At 35.7% G+C, this 16,055-nt stretch overlaps 1 long non-coding RNA gene across 10 annotated transcripts in view; it reads left to right on the plus strand.

Moving 5' to 3' along the window:
* Positions 1 to 16,055, plus strand: part of LOC108400789 (uncharacterized) — a 292,621-nt gene that overhangs the window by 36,709 nt on the left and 239,857 nt on the right. For 8 of the 10 annotated variants that reach the window (XR_012131211.1, XR_012131207.1, XR_012131197.1 and 5 more), the window contains one exon: positions 10,671 to 10,746. This is a non-coding gene — a long non-coding RNA (uncharacterized lncRNA). Of the gene's footprint in view, positions 1 to 5,181; positions 5,323 to 10,670; positions 10,747 to 16,055 lie in introns of all 10 variants that reach the window. The other 2 variants (XR_012131206.1, XR_012131212.1) reach the window with 1 other exon arrangement.

The raw sequence follows: 16,055 nt of genomic DNA on the forward strand, positions 1-16,055 counted from the left end.
AACCAAGAGCTGTGAACTTTGAATATGGAGGACCTAGAAGGAAGTTCCCATTTCCTGAAGAAACCTTTAGAAAAGACTCTATACCATCACCTATAGTAGTAGTCCTTGCAGAGAATCCAGTCAATCACAGCATTCCAGGATTAACTTCCAAGGATATATTCACTGGTGAAGATAGAAATTCACTCCCTTGAAACTTTCTATCTTCTGACAAAAACATTTGTCAATCTGTGGGTAGTCAGGTGTTTCAAGAAGGACAATCTAACCACTTCTCTGTCCTTGAGAAACCTCGTATCCATCTAGAGAAAACTTGCTGATCAGTGATAATGGTCCATCTCAGCTATCTCTCTTCTGACTCAGGCTGAATTTCTATTTTTTTTCTTTTGAGTAATACCCTTACAATTTGAGGATGCATCTTTAAATATTAAACTATCTAAAAAGCTTATTGCTGTGCATTATTTCTATCTACTCTCAATTTGATAAGAGGTCTGACAAGCTTTAATTACTCATTGACTATCTCTCTACCCTTGCCACTTTATTATTGCTGTTTGGAATTTAAATTTTATGCTTTAAAAAAAATTTCAAAATTACTTTTTATCAGCAATAGGTGGACTAATTTGACTAATATATTTTATCAGGTTTTATTTATTGAAATTCTTCCTGATTCATTTGTCTGCCAGATAAAACATGCCTTGAATAAGAACTATGTGTACTATGTGTGAATGTGAATATAAACATATTTTTGAGTGTATGTAAGAGAATATGATTATAAATAAGCAGATTATGTGAGTATAAGAGTATATGTGTGTGTGAGTGTGTGGGTAGTTCATACATATGGAGAATATCTTCATTGCATGAGTTTAAGGCTGCACATGAAATTTTGGATTAGCACTTATTTTCCCTTGCTTACTTGAAGATTTTACCTAATTTCTTCTGGCCTCTATTATGCTTGTAAATAATATACTGTTAGATTTACTGTCATTACCTTTAAATAATAACTTTTTCCTCTGCTAGGTCTTAAGATAATCTCTCTCTATCTCAATTATTACAATGTGTTCGAGTGCAGATTTACTTTTATTTAATCCCCTTGGTTTTGGTTCTCAAACTTAAGAACCTAGTCCTTCTGTAACTATTTCTTTAAATATTGCATGTCCACTATTATTTTTCCATCTTCAAGAACTCCTGTTTTGTAAATGATGGAACCTCTCCATCTAGCTTCTTAATTATGGTTTCTTATTTGTCTTCTCATGCTAGAATTTTTCAGTTCTATATTTTAGCATTCTTTAATGCATTCTTGGGTTATTTTGTCTGGAAATTATCCCACCTATTAATTTTCAAGTTTATTACTGTATTTCTCATTTCCAAGATTTATAATTGTCATGTCTATCTTCTGTCAATCTCTGATCTGCTGTATTTGTGTTTGTTTTTGCTCAACAATTTTTCTATTCTATTTAAATGGAAATTTTGTCTTCAGTTATCTTTTTGACATTTCAGTATTATTTAAAAGTCTTTGTCAGACTGTTCTATAAATGTAATGTAGAAAGACCCCACTAGCTGATTGTTGATTTTATTGATGAGGTCTTTAGAATTAGATTTTCTTCATATGTTTTGGAATTTTTGTATGCTGTTTTATTTTTAATAAGATTTCTTTCTCTCTCCCTCTGCTTCTCTGTCTCTGTCTCTGTCACACACACACACACACACACACACACACACACACACACACACACACCCAAACACGTCTCTTCCACATACATGCACTCCTCTCCACCACCCCCACCACCCCACACACTGCTTACCTCTGTTGGTTTGGGGGTTTTGTAGTTGCCTCTGTACACTTTGAATATCCATTACAGAGCTAGATTATGTTATAATCAAAGTTTGAAGTTACTGCCTCTGTGGGCTGGCTGGGAGTATCATGAATCTAGACTGAAGCCTGAAGGCAGCTTGACTCAATTTTGAGAATGAAACTTTTTTTCTCAGAAAGTCTCCTTGAACCCACACTTTCTATATACCATTAGCTCTATTCATCAAGTCATGAGATCTTATTTATATTCCCTCTACTTCCTTCTGGAAGTGGGAGAGGCTCACTCCATGGCTCTAAGCAGCAGGTGAAACTCGAGTCCTCCCCCATTAGGAAAGGACCACTTTTACTGACCTTTGTCAAGGCACTGCTTAGTTATTTGCCATAGCTACAAAACCCAGAAGCTGTGACTTCAGTCTCCACTCACCACCTTCTGTTTCTGTTCTATTTCTCAGCCTCATAGATAATCTATCTTACATTTTAGTCCAGTGGTGGTATTTGTGTATGTGTGTGTGTGTTTAACATTTAATCCCATGTTGCTACATAAATACAGAGCATCATGTTGGCCTGGCAGCCTCATTCTCTTTTCAAGCTTAATGAAAAAGTAGTTCATTGCAGTATCTCCATTTCTTCCTCTCAGATTAAGTCCTTTATTTACAATCAGGTGTCTGTTCCCACAATATCAATGAAATTACTCTTGCCAAAGTCATGAAAACATCCAGTATTTCTCTATTATCTTTTCATTGTTGACAGGAATTTTTCTTGCTTTTGTGCTTATTCTTATAATAAACTGTCTTATGTGCCACATTGAACTTCTGTTCCTTGCCACCTAAAAATCCTAATGAACATGGGACTGTAAGAAACTGGTCTTTCTAAGAATTAAAGGAAAGTCCAGTTATGTTTTTCACTTGCCTAAAATGCTTTAGTGACTGCCTATCTCATATCTATGAAATAAAAGTTGAAATTGCTTAGCATGCCATCTCGTGTTCTGTGCACTCCTCCCTTGCCCTCTATCATGTGTTTCTCCAAACCCCAGATTTTACACCTCCACAGCAAGCACATGCACTTGCACGTACTGCTTTGCTATACCCTGTGCCTGAGATGCTCTCCTTGTTTTGCTTAGGTCTACCCGCAAACTCCTAATCGACCCCCAACAGTGAAGTCATGTATCCTAATGCATTCCTTTAGGAATACTTTACCTGTATATACTCAACAATATTTAAAAGATCCTAATTGATAGCCTTTTTTACACATTATCCTGGATGTTGGGAATGCAATGGTGGGCAAGAAAAGATATGCTCCATGACCAAATGGAGCTTATATATTAATGGAGGAGATAGACATTAATCAAATGATTGCTAGATAAATGGAAAGTTGCATCTGTGATACAGCTGCTATCAAAGATAAGAGTTATGGTACTGCATGAGCTTGCAATTAGGAAATTTGGCTTTATGGAGGAGATTTCCTTTGACATTTCCACAGAATTAAACATTCCCTCTCCAGTACTGTGTGCATGCTTCCATTGTTAAAATTATCAAAATGAATTTAAATATATTTGTTTGTGCTATATATATATATATGAGCAGATTATCTAGCAGACAGTAGAAATATATTAAATATGAAAAATTATTAAATTTTCTGGTGTCATAGATTATAGGGAAATTTATAGAGGAATCTTTTTTTAAATTCCTGTTATTTACTTTCTCTAGAACAAGACATTCAGTGTCTAGTTGCTTTGCAGAAACAGTACCATTCTCTAGTAATTATGAGCTTTTTAGCATTCTTTCTTATAGGTCACAGACTATTCTAGCACTTACTTGCTAGCTTTGAGGATGGAAAATGAGGGAACAGCATTCACTAGTTCAATTATGAATTATTTCAAAGGTCATATCACAAGAGCACAAACTACACTAGTGCCTTTCAGAGAATGGAAAGTGATGAACATCTATTTGATGAAATAAATATTGTAATGAGGAGAGCAAAAATAGCCAAATAATTGTATCGAACATTTCTGGGAATAAGCAAGAGAATGATAAGGGAATGTTAATAAGTCATCTATGATCCTCTGATCTTGCATATTTGAAAATACTTTACACATAAAAGTGATCAGAGAATGGACTCTACACAGATATTAGTTCATTTCCTTACGCTGAAATTAAGTGTATTGAATCCAGTCCATTCAGAGGCAAGATTATTTCCATACATTCCCACTTCACCCTTGTCTTCATCTAAAACTAGGCTAAGGGTAGAAGTTGTGCTTTGAGTTTTGACTCATGCTCCCTTCCTAGTGATCTGTGGAGTACTTCTCTAGGCAGCTGTTTCAGTGACTGCACAACCCAGAGCTGGGACCTGTAGCAGCCACAGATAGGCCATCAGAAAGCATGGTGCATATTTATATGTCTGGGCACCAAGTACTTGTCTGGGATGTCCTTAGAGTTCTCCGTAAGACTAGAGATAATCCAGAGATCTCTGACCCTTTATTATTCTCTGAATTTGTTTTTACCTGAATGCCTTAATATCTTGATAAACTCCCAAACAGACTGATGATTTTTGTTTTGATTATAGCCATCCTAGTGAATATAAAGTAGCATCTCATTGTGGTTTTGATTTGCATTTTCCTAATGACTAAAGATGGTAAACATCTTATCATGTGCTAATGAGTCGTTTATATATCTTTTTTGGAGAAATGTCTATTTAAATCCTTTACCCATCTTTAAATTGGGTTGTCTTTTTATTGTTGAACTGTAAGAATTTTTTATAAACTCCGGATACTAGATCTTTATCATATATATGATTTGCAATTATTTTCTCCTTTTCAATGACTTGTCTTTTCACTTCTGATAGTGTCCATTGAAGCACAAAGTTTTATAGTTTTGATGAAGACAATTTTATCTATTTTCTTTTGGTTGTTGGGCTTTTTGTTTCATATCTAAGAAAGCACTAATCCAAGGTTATGCAGATTTACAACTGCATTTTATTTTAAGCGTTTCATAGTTCTTACTCTTATGTTTATGATACATTTTGAGTTAATTTTTATATATGGTATAAGTAGTACAAATCAGGAAATTATTCAAAAATCCTCTTCTTGTGTTCTTGTAGAGATTGGTTTGGTTATTCAGAATGAATCCCTTGTCTTTCTATATTATTTTTTTGGATGAGTTTGCTCATTTCTGTGAAAAAAGGCAGCTGGAATTTTCATAGGTATTGTATTGCCATTTATAAATTAATTTGGGAAGTATTGCCATCTTAATGATATAAATCTTCCAATTCCATCAACAGGATGTTTTTCTATTTTGTTCTAGATCTTAGTTAATTACTTTCAACAATGTTTTGCAGTTTCATTCTCTAATTCCTCTTTATTGTTGAATGACCAACTTCAGAACCTGCTGCTGCTTGTCCTGGGGATGTAATAATCATTCATTCACTGGAGTATCAGTCTTGGGGTCCAGAAGTAGTGGTGGAAGAAGTGCAGGCTTTGAGAGGCTGAACAGGGAAATCATGAAAGGAAAAGGAAGTTTCAGGTAAAACCAAGAGATGGGAAAAGGACTTCTACTTATAATTGAAACTACTTAAATATTTCATGAATAAGTAATTTATGCAACATCAGTGATATGAAAGTAACTTTTTCTTGAACCAACAGCCACCTCTTCTACAGAATCACTCTTGAGAACTCAATTCAGTGGTAACACTGCCATTGCTCAGAGAATTTATTAAACTTCTTATTTCAGAGTTGCATTCAGGGATGCCGGTATGGTCCAAATAATACTCTCATCGTGCTGGTGTCTTTTGAAGATTGTTACAATTTTTTTAAAAGAAATGAAGTGTAATTTCAATGTAATAATGTTACTTTCATTACGGAAGTTGGAAATTATAGTGATAATTTCTTGAGATACTAATCTGTGCTTAGCCCTAGAGATATTTTTACTCTCTAGTTCCTAGAGTACACAGGTTCTTTTTGTTCTTTAGTCTTAAGAGAACTTTTTGTTTCCTCACAGAACAATGTTTCCTTTCTAACTTTGATATATTTGTATTTTCAAAGTGTGGGCAACTTAATGATAGCAGGTGCAGTTTTACATTAAGCTCTTCAAATATCACATTGATTATTAAAATCAAAAATATCATAGTTGGATAGAAAAACTATTACTATGCCCCTTAATCCTGGCATTGTAACTCTCTCTAACCTGCCCATATCTCCTGCCATATAGAGCACATAAAGGGCAATGGAGTAAGAGCGTGGCTCTAAGGTGTTTCTCCTTCAGTTCTCTGACTTGCTTGCTCAGCCTGCTGTGTTCTGCTCTCTTCTCACTGGCTCTTCATTGCCTTAGTTTTAAAATTTTGTACCATTTATCTGGCATTGGCCCTTTTTGGTTTTGTAATCTTTGATTTTGGGAACTGGATTCTCTTCTATTAGACCCTCTTCCTTTTCCAATTCACTTGATTCAAAATTTCATATTTTTCCTAGCTTTTAGTGCTTTCCTCAAGATAAGAGGTACTTGCTCTACCAGTCTTGGTTCCCAAAGCCCCACACCATTTTCAGAGCTGGCCCCAGCCTAACAACCACAATCAGATACATTTGCTTATCCAGTCACCACCCTTTTGTTTAGCTGCCTACTTCCAAGTAGGTTTTGGTAGGTGTAATGAACAAAAAGCACTGACTCAAAGTACTAGGAAGAAAGGAGTATTATTATTCTAAAAACCTAGACTAGATTAAACTACTTTTCTGTTTATAGATTTAACTGTGTCTCCTGGATTCATATGTTGAAGTCCTAACCCTAGTCCCTCAGAATGTGACCTTACTTGGAAATTGGGCTGTTGCAGATGTAGAGATGAGGTTGTGTAGAGCAGACCTGTAATGCCATATAAATATGTTTATAAATAGAGGAAATTTGGATATAGACACTCACAGAGACAGAATGCCACGTGAACATGAAAGCAGAGAATGGGGTGGCACATCTGTAAGCCAAAAGTGCTGGAATTTTCCAGAAAACCAGCAGAAGCCAGGGGAGAGGCCTGCAATTATCGTAGACTTTGAGCTTCTAAAACTGTGGGACAATACATTTCTGTTGTTTAAGGCACCAAGTTTGTGGAAGTTTGTCACAGCAGCCCTAGAAAACTAATATATGTTCTTAAACACAGAATCTGTATTCCTACTTAGACAGAAGACCATATAATTTTTCAAAATTATATTTTGAACTTGGTTGGCTGTGTTGTATATAGCATAGACTTTTATACATGTTCTCATCCATCCAAATTGAGTGATGAATACTTCACTGGTTTCCTATACTTTAAAATATCAACCAGAGTGACATATATGAACTATGGAACTGTTTTCTCAACTCATGAGCTCCATTCTCTCCATACACAAAATACTTACCAAGCAAATTAAATTACAGATATACCACCTTGAAGTTATTTTATTCTCATTTCCCTCTCTTAGTGGTTTGACCCTGACTTAGCTCTGCTTTTGAGTCCTTAAAAGGGAGAAAATTTGGCATGGCTCCTAGTTATTTGGCCTTTTGCAAGTTGAGCCTTTCTTAGAACTTCCTTCCTGCCTTTCTCTCCACTCCCTTCAGTTATTTCAGCAATAGTGTATTAACTACCACCTCTGCAATCTTTGCACATTTTCTTCAACAACTACTTCTAAGGCACCCATGTTGACCAGGCACTGTGAGAGGCATTTAAAATACAGCAGTCAACAGTCCTTGTAAAGAACACTCTGGTACTGTGTTGAGGTTTACAAGAGTCACAGTATAACCTTTCGTGGTCTTAATTTTTGGGCTATCATCTTTTTGCTGTAAAAACTATTATGGTAGCTTTAATGATGCACCAATTCAGGCATGATTATGTATCTCCTATATACACACCAAGGAGATCCTGACATCCTCGGTACACAAAAGTATGGAATCAAGGTTTCTTCCAGGCTAATATCCCTGATATCCCTATCCAAAGGCAATTCTCTTCCTCTTAAATTATTATTATTATTTTTTTATCCAAGTAATAAAAGCACATAGTATTAAGAACTCATGTACACTAAATGTTTCTTGCTGGAAAGCTGTAGGTCTTTCTCATACTCAACCTACTCTACCCCATGCTCCAGACTCAACAACTTTCAACTCATATTTTTTTTTCACCCCTGCTACTTCCTCTGTATATAGAAATAATATTTCTAAGTGATATTTCTTGATATATTAATTTTAGATATAATTTATTTACTTTGTTAAAAATTTCATCCTCCCCAGCAGTTCCCTTCCATCAACACACCCCAACTTTCCTACTCTTCAGCCTCCTAACCAAAATGTTAACATTTTGGTTAAACAGGCATGTTAACATTATTATGATTATGTAAATAATAAATATTGCTGTTATATTGTTATGATTATATAACAACTATGGCTGTTCTAAGTTCCTTTCTCAGACATCTTTTGGCTTTTCCTGTAGTTAACAATTGTCCATTTGAAAGATCCCTCTGGTTAGTGTGTAGACTTTGAATAATTCCCATTTTCAGCCTAGTGTTTCTTCAAGGGCGCTGCCTGCATTGATGCTTGTCTGGCCCTGCCCCTAACCCCTTCAAGGGTTCTGTAGAATGAAATGGCTCACTTTCTCTGGGGCTTGTCCCCTAAAGATTCTAACAGTGCTACAGTCAGAACCAGACCGATATCTACTTAGTAGTATTAATACTTTTTTCAATATTATAATAGAAAAAAAAAGATTTGGGAAAGAAAAGAAGGTTAACATGCATATTCAGAAGTCCATAATACCTCTCTTAATAAATTATACATTTCTCTTGTGGCCTCAAGACTAACAAACATCTCTTCACAAAGCACCCACCAGGTAGGTGCATTCATTCTCATTTCAGGCATCTGGTAAAACAGTCTATTTTCTTTCTTCACTTTCTCTCTTTCCCTCTCTTTCAACCTCTTCCATTTTACCAGTGGTTCTTAGATTGAGGGAAAAATGTAAAACAGTATATATGCCCAGTGGGTGAAGATTCTTACATATATGAATTGCACTTACTATAATAGGAAATTAGAGAGTCAGTCATCTACATGGTAATAATTCCCTGACCTCAGTGAAATTATGACAAATGAAATAACTTCTGAATTGATAAAGCAGCACAATTTTTACCAGGGAGAGACAGTCCAGCATGCTGAGGGATTAATTTATCATCTCACTTCATCCTCACTGATGGCCTGATTTACATATCAATATATTTGAATAATTAAGTAGGATGCCTACTTAATCCAGGTGCTATAGACCAGAAAGATGGAGTCTAAATTGAGAATCTTCAGCAAAATTTAAACTCATTGGGTAGAAATGGCCATTTTCTGCAGTTGATATTCTCAGATGACTTCATTTGTAATTTAACTGATTGCTGAGCCTTCATATCATGTATCAGTAGTTCTGTTAAGTGTATTAGCTCTCATACAGGAAAGTAATCTGGTGATGGGTTAGTGCTAGCTGAATTTTTATTATTAATTAAAGAAGTACCATTCAGACCACCAGGACTCATGCCCTGAGTGTTTTGAGACAGGTTGACTTTAGGAAGACAAGGACAGTATTTTGTGTCTAGCATAGTGTTTGCCATAAAGTATTCCAAAGATGCCACAAAGTATTCCACCATTGGCACTGCCTGATCTAGTCCAGGCAGGAGGCAGGCTCTAATGGTTGCCCTCTGGGCCAATATGATTCCACCTTCTAGGACAGCACGATTCGATCATCTAGAAGTTGCCCTACCTCCTATATATTCAGGGAATGAAAAGATCCATAATATTCCCACAAGTATCTTCTGTCATAAATACATCTTAACTGACAGGAAAATCATATGCTTCATGGTAGGATGCAATGCTGAGCAAGGCAGACGCAGGATCTTATACACCTAGTTTACCACAGTATTCCAAATGTCTAGTATAGAGTGGACATTCAACAAATATTTGCTAATTGCTAACATGTCTTAGCCATCATAGAATTTATAGTGCAGCTGGCAAAATAAACCAAGTAACAAGAAATGATAATGAACCATTAGTACAAGGAAAGTGGGGACTTTATGGGAAGGCACTTAACCCAGACTTCGGGAATGAGTGAATTCCTGGAGAAAGTGATGTCAGAGTAAAAACTGAAGGGTGAGTGGGACAGAACCAGCCAGCGTTACTATGTGGGTAACAGTGTGTGTGCCGGGAGGGGTGGCAGCAGGGTATACTGCAGCAGGAAATGCTCCAGTAAGGGGGAAAGACATGAGTCTAGGCTTGGAAAAGAGGCAGTATTTGGAAAGAAATTGACCATGACTGGACAATAGAATGAGTTGAGTGGCTACAAATAAATTAGAGGAGTCAAAAAGGAGAGCCACAAAATCCATAAAATTAAGAGTTTGCATTATATTCTAAATGCCATGGGCAACTATTGAAGGCTTTTAAGCGAGGGAGTGACAGAATCTGGCACATCAGCTGGCATGATGTTTTCACAAGGAAAGCCTGAGGGGCAAACATCATCCCTTTCCTTGACCATATCCTGGGGTGTATATTTTAATATTGACAAACTGAAATTCATAACTACTACCAAAACTAAAATAACTCCTTGGATCTGACCCTGTCTATCATTAATTACTTTCAAGATTCTGTGTAAAACTGACACTGGTATTTATTAAAGTGGCATCCATTTCTCAAAGCTCCTGGAAGTCAAGGCATATCAAAAAAGTTGTTCAAGCCCCATATGTTCTTTCTAGCTGTCCCTAGCAACTTGCAGATAACATTTTCTAATCTTGTGGGGTTTGAAATTTGTTACAACAATCCATGTTGGACTAGATTTAATACTGAAATTAGGATATATGACTTCAATATGGTGGTATCTCATACTGATGTGCATTCTTTTTCAGGATCACCAGAATTTTGTGGCAGGATATTTTGTTCTACCCATGAAGTTGATGAAGGAGGCCACTAAAGTCTGCTCTGGTAAAACTGAATCTGGTGATTGTATTGTAAGAGTCTTTGTTGTAGTGTTTTCCTACTCTTTGCCATCAAGCCTGTGTTTATTACTGCTGGAGCAGCATTATTACCTACCATTCTCCTCACAGTGCACACCAACCATGGGGCAGTCTCAGGTTGGTTCCTGTAGTTTTGCCCCAGAGCAGTGTGTGTGTGGGTGGGTGTGGGTGTAACTCTGACCTCCTTTGGCCCTCTATTATCTCTGGACCCTGGTAGCAGAATGCAGTGATGGAAGAAACACAGGAAAGCCTTGGTAATGAGATGGACCTGGATTTAAATCTTGATTTTGTAATTACTCAGTATATTATCTGGGTTATAATATCTATTTTCTTAGTTTCATTGTCCTCATTTGAAAAATAACGACATCCAGTGCAGAAGATTGTTGTAAGGATGAAGTGAGATGAAATGAATCAAGCACCTAGCACAATGCCTGGTATGTTTAATGCTCAATAAATGCAGATGCTGCTACATTCATGAGGAAATGTAAATTTTTGGCATGTTCCATTATGAAAACCAAGTCTGGACTTTAAAATTAGCCAACACTCCAGGCTAGAAGAGCATACACAAATCGCATGCAGATGTGGCCTTCATTCTGGGGAAAAATCCCCCAAAACAGCTGCTTCCTATCACCAAGAAGAAAATGTCACAGGGATTGACAAAGCAATGGTCTGTCTGAGATTTGAGATATTGTTTTCATCTTATTCTTAGTTTCCTCATCTGCAAACTTAATATTTTAGATTAAATGACTTCTGAGTAGTTTCCATTACATATTTTTGAAGTGCAGGAGGTTGTTTTAATCAAATTACAATTTCACTAAGGGCTAAGGCCACTAAACATCTATGTGTAGCAAAGAAAACAGTGGTATAGTCTTGTTTGTGAGTTGGGGGGTTACTGAGGTATCCACAGAGCACATAAAAAATCCATAAAATTCAGGAATATTTATTTTTGGTTCTTATGTTGTCTAAAAATTTTAATCATGATCACTACAGGGATTTAGTAAGTGCTTACTTCTAACTCCACCCATATTTATTATGGATTGACTTTGCCTCTTTCTTCAACAGTCTTGCATACAGATTTTTTGATTTCAAGAATTGGCCCTGACTTTAGGGAGGTCATGAAAGGTCCACCCTCCGTGTTACAAATTTATCTCCTACAAATCCAACCTGGATTCTTTTTTTTAATGCCTTATAGTGAGTGTCTCTTAGAAATATTATCAAACCCCATGACTTCAACTACCATCTATCTATTACTAACTTCTCAAACAATGTTTTTAGCCCTCCAGAGAAAGCTTGTCAAAAAAGATGTATTTCAAATGAAACCAGTGTATTTAGTGTACTGGTAAGGCAAGATGATTGATTGCTTTTCTTCATTTATTCTGAGTGCAATTTGCTTTCTCATTGTTATGAGTGGTTTATTTAATTGGAAATGGCATCTTCGCTTCTACAGTCACTCTGTATTTTGGAAGACAGCTAACAAAAAACCATGATGGTATGTGAAATAACAGGAGTTGGCATTAGTGTTTTTTGGCATAAATTACAGGTCAGGCTAGATATTGTTAAGGAATGAAACAGCAATAAAACAAGCAGGATATGCATATAGGAATGTATTTATAATTAGAAAAGTTAGAAAGTACCTGGATTAGTATTGCTGGCTGATAATTCTGTCTAACATTTAATAGTTTAAAAATCACCCTTATATCAGACTCTTGGTTATTATATATCTCTCTATATAAATATATATATATATATATATATATATATATATATATATTTAGATATGTAGATATATATTTAGACTGGACCATATGTACAAACAAGTTTGACTATTCTGATCAAATTGCCTGAATAAAATTGGTTTAAAAAACCCTCAAGTCAGTTAAATAATTAAAGTTACTTTCTTTTTACTTGCTTGATACTTCTTTTTACTAATGAATAAATCAGAACAACTGATTTGTCTACCAAAAAACTCTCAATTTATTAATGTATGTAGCCCCCATATTTTTAAAGCTCAACTTCAATTTCTCTCAAATTTCAGTGTCAACTTTCCTCCCAGGTTTATGTATATTTCTCCTGGAAGACTCATTTCTTAGTGGATCTCTGCTTTTGTTACTAGTAGCTTCAATGGTCAGAAATTTATCAGGGAAATATTAGGAAATTGGCCAAGAAGAGAAACCAAAGTTTAAAGCTATAAGGAAGGGAGTGGGTATTGTGGAGCTGGGAAGAGAGGGAATGAAATAGTCTGGGTGGGAGTCAGTAGGGAGCAGAATTTGAAAGCCGGCGGTGGGCATTAGGCTGAGTCACCAGTAAGGATGTGATAGATATTTAAGACCAAAAACATGGGCCAGCAGAGCCAGAACAATGGGGAGAGATAAAACTGATGATCAAAAACAGAAGATTTTAGCTGAGTAAGAACAAGAATATAGGTGAAAACCAGAGGTCAAGACCAGATAAGAGTTGGAAAAATTATCAGGGGAGCAGCAGCACATGCTTAAGAGATAAGAAAGCTTTAAAACAGGCACAGTGTATTCAGCAGGAAATCTCTTTTCTTGTTGAAGTAGGAAACAGGTGATGTAATTTATATAGCAAGAGCATCCTAAGGCCTTGAGGGTTAAGATCAATGCTATTCTCAACAGGTCTCCATACCTCTCAAGAGTGGGAGACAGGGTTGGTGGGGCAGAGGGTTCCATGAGGTGCTCAAATTATGTCAGTTATGTATTAACTTTGTAATTAGATTTTCCAAAGAAAAATTTCTCTAGTGGCTTTGCATTATGATATAGAGTCTAACAACAGGAGATAAATTTAATATTTATCACCCCCAGGTGATTCTAATGCACTCTATATAGAGAGCTCCTCTTGGTGACTCTTTTGCTCACACTTTCTCGACAAAAAAAGATTGCTTACTTAGCCTATCATGATCTGGGGGAGAGCAAACTTTCCCTGTGACTCCTTATGGCAGTCTTAGCCTGGAACAATTGCAGCTAACCAGCAAAGACTTAGTTCTAGTGTAATCTGAGATGCTCTCACCAAGTTTTGCAGTTTCAAGTTGAAGACTATTTTGCTGTTTCATTGTTTTGAGTCCTCATAGTTTTCCTTTTTATAGTTTTTTCCATCTGACTATGAGGAAAAGACTTAATGGGGCTTTTTGTTATTTTTTAATTTCTGTATTTTCTTATGCCTTTCATTTAGCAATCTTTGTAATTTTACTATTCATTAGTTCAACTGAGGAATAAATATATTTAATTTTTCATTTTTTGCCTCTGATGATTGCTTCTTATGTTTTTAGTGCCCCTTTCCTTTCCAATTTATTTGATTCTTTTGAGACTTTAAAAAAATATATAAACTGTAAGTAAGTGTACTGATCACTAACCTTTCTCTCAATACAGTATGTTTTAAAAAAATCTTCCTTCAGGGTAATTTTGTCTTTTTTCCTTTCTAGCTGGTTTCTGGCTACTGACTAGGGAGGGACCCTGGTCTTTGTTTCTACTTCTTTTCATACCGGGAGATAAGATAATGAGGTACATCATTGTCCTAGATGGGCTCCGGCTCTACCTTCTCATACTGCAAATGTTGGATTTTCTCACTTTCCCTCCCTTCTCACAACCACACAAAAGTAGAACTTAATGACTCTTTCCAAGAAGGATAAAAAAAACAACTTCCTATCTCCTAGTTTTCTCTTCCCCATCTTCCTTCTCCTTTTTATTTTTTAAAGTTGATATATTCAAAAAGAAAATTAATAATTTTATTAGATATCTCCAGAATTTTTGATGACATAGGAGATCAGAGAGAAGTAGGAGTAGAGGTTAGAAAGGAATTTGGGACCACTGGTTTTCTAAACACTTGGTAACAAAAATCCTGCAATAGTAGTTAATAATTTTACAATCTGAATTTTCTATTCACTACGATGGAAGCCATTTTTTTGGGGAAAATATGGCGTCAAATTCTGAACATAATACTTGGATTTACCTTTATTTGGTATCAACACTACCTTATCAATGATAAAAATATAAATATATATATACAAATTATCTGTGTAAAAATAGATAACATAGGTAAATACAGAATAAATAATTAAAATTAACAAAGAATTCTGAAACGTCACTGTAGCTCACACTTTCAAATTTCTCCTTACTGTTTTTCTTACACGTATAGTTTAGATCTGATTTCTATCTTTTTTCCCTCCTGATTATCTCATCTCTAAGAAAGTTCTGAAGTATGGGTTCTTAAGTCTACATGGTGATAATATTGTTTTCAGAAAGGCTGCCTTGATGAGTTATGTGGCATGAAAATAAAAATCCACTGTCTAGAAAATAGATTCAGGTTCCCTTCCCCATGACTGAATGACAGAGAATAATCTCTACAGAATTAAAGGAAGACTGAAGTTTGGTAACTCTGGAGTAGATGATCCAGTCTTTTTGGTTTCCCTTTTCCTTTTTAGTCAGGTCCTTTTCATAACAGGGATAATCTCACTATTTACTAATTCAAATGAGGAATAAATGTACTTAATTGTTAATGTTTTGTCTCTATTTGTTGCTTTTGTTTTAGAACACCTTCCCTTATACATCACACACACACACACACACACACACACACACACTTCAGGAATTTGAATGGCTTTAGGATTCAGATATCCATTTCTTTCACCCAATACTACCATTTTTTGGACATCTCCAACTAGCAATGAACGAGCCAGATATTTTAAAAATGCAGCCAGTAAAGTAAGACAAAAAAACTTTTACTTGGTTTATTTCCCACTTTGTACTTCCTAATGAATATAGCAGACAGTAGGAATGGTTTAGGAGAATACATGCTCAAGTCATACTATTCGTATCAATTATTTCTGTTACCCTTTTATTTGGTAGACACTTCCATGTATTGGACTTTGCCATGTGCTGTACTTCTCTTAGCTTTTACCCCTTCTACAGGAAGCTTCTTTGGTTTATTATTTTAATCTGAAATTTACCTGACCTGTCTTCAAACCATTAATGGAAACATTTTTTTAGAGAAGAAAAAAGGTCAGCCTAGCTGGAGGCTGGTGGAGAGCTCAGTGAAATACTGCTCATTAAATCTTCATAGTTAAGAAGAGGCAGAAGTGGTCTTAGCACACAACAGAACTTCCGTATATTGTTATTTTGTTTTTCTTACAAATCCAGATAAATTGCATCGCCATTGGTAAGTAATAGGTAAGACTTAATTAGGCAACATTTCCATTGCATATTTCAGAGATGTTCCTACAATAGTTAAGCAGCATTAATGTAACTCATATAAGTGTAGTCTATT

Source organism: Manis javanica, chromosome 1, assembly GCF_040802235.1.
Source record: "Manis javanica isolate MJ-LG chromosome 1, MJ_LKY, whole genome shotgun sequence".
NCBI classification, from domain to species: domain Eukaryota; kingdom Metazoa; phylum Chordata; class Mammalia; order Pholidota; family Manidae; genus Manis; species Manis javanica.